Raw genomic sequence first — 2,012 nt, 5'->3', positions numbered from 1 at the left:
TTTTGCACCTGCAATATCTACCCAAACTACTGAGCCACTTCCTGGCACGTCTCAAAAGTCAACCAGAGTCAGATCGTGATCATAATGTGTCATCTCAGTCTACCACAAGGTCTCAGTTGTTGTGTAACGTACAACAAATTACTAAAGGCAAAAGTAAACCTAAGTCTGTGTTTTCCCCCAAACAAAGTGGCAGAGCCCCAAAAGGGTCTGAAAATCAGATTAAACTTTACAACAAATATGGATCACTTGAGGACATGGACATGTCCGAAAATGTCCATTCTAGGACACACAGCTTGTCGCCCACCAAAAAAGTGTGGGGTCGGTCCCCAATCAATACCCCGAAAAGATAGTTTACTGCAACAATATCGTACAGTGGAATTGCAGAGGACTAAGGCATAATTATAATCAGTTACAGTTATTGGTCCAGCCTTATACGTCGTCAGCAGTCTGTCTGCAGGAGACTTATCTAAAGCAGACATATCCTTTTGAGCTACGTCATTTCAATGCTTATAATTGTTTCTCACCTTCAGGTGACAGAGCCACTGGAGGATCTTCAATCCTAGTCAAACAGAATGTTATCCATAGCCCAATTACACTCACTTCTAATCTGCAAGCAGTTGCCGTCCGACTCACTTTACATGTTACGCTCTTTGCATGTCTCACTGTCTACAGCTCTTTAGAAGACTGACCAAACCCTATTCGATCAACTCTCCAAACCGTGTATTATTATGGGAGATCTGAATCGCCACAACCCACTTTGGTGTGGTACAGCTACTAGTACTAAAGATAAACTATTGGAAGAGTTCTTTTCAGATAACGATTTATGCTTATATAATGACGGTTCTAACACATATTTACATCCTGGCACAGGAACATATTCAGCTCTTGATCTATGAGTTACAGACCCTGAACTATTGGGTGAATTTCAATGGTCAGTCCATGATGACCTTTGTGGGAGGGTCCATTTTCCAACGGTCTTAACGCCTCTAAACCCATCTGATATTACCCCATCTTCGAGATGGAACTTTAAAAAAGCTAACTGGAACTTTATGTTGTAAAAGACTTAAACCTGAACTTTTTACAGATGTTCTTAATGCCATAAGGAATTTCTCTGATGAACTCAATAATATAGCTCACGAGTGTATCCCTAAATCTTCAGCAGTTCGACACATACGAAAACCATGGTTTCCCGATGAGTGCAAACAGGAAACATCCTAAACATACACAACACATAATCTATTCGGACTCTCTTGTCTTCAGGCTATTAAAAACTTATCATGCAAACATCCACTTTTAATCGGAATTCTCGAATTGTATAATGATCTTGCTACTGGCCAATGGGACACCGTCTTTCGTTGGCTACCCAGCCACGGGGGCATTTCTGGCTGGACACTGGCTGACCTTGCTGCTAAAGTAGCACTCACCAAATCTGTGACCCCACTTCTTATTCCATACACTGATTATACAGTTGCCATTAGATCTTACACCCGTGATCTGATGCAGAAGAAGTGGGACACGCAAGTAGGTATCAACAAATTACATGAAATAAAACCTTTCATTGGTTACATCTACTTGGGTTGTCAGTCCAGGTTTGACTACACATTAATATTTGACAACAGATGACGATCCTCCGTTTTGTATCCCTTGTGATGAAAGAATCATAGTCAGGTATGTTTTGCTTGACTCTGTTGAATATTCCATCACAGGGGATAACTATTTTAGTTCCCAAACTATGAAGGATCTTTTTAATAACACAAGTTCTGAATTAATCATTGCTCTTTTAACAGAATTAGCTTTATTAACTGAATTGTAAATAGATAAATATTTTATCATTGGAAGTTCCATAATATAGTATTTAAATTCGTAATTGGCTGTATTCTCAAAGGGGTTTGAAGTACTGTAAAACCATTGTCCTCCTGAGAGGGTATGTACGTCCACAAACATTCAAAGTAAGTTAAAACTTCCCACGTTTGTAATCGTAGAATAAATGTCTTTTTAGTGTATGGCTAGAT

Source organism: Haliotis asinina, chromosome 11 (genome assembly GCF_037392515.1).
Source record: "Haliotis asinina isolate JCU_RB_2024 chromosome 11, JCU_Hal_asi_v2, whole genome shotgun sequence".
Lineage (NCBI taxonomy): Eukaryota > Metazoa > Mollusca > Gastropoda > Lepetellida > Haliotidae > Haliotis > Haliotis asinina.
The sequence above is the reverse complement of the archived record's forward strand: the minus strand, read 5'-3'. Positions refer to the sequence as shown.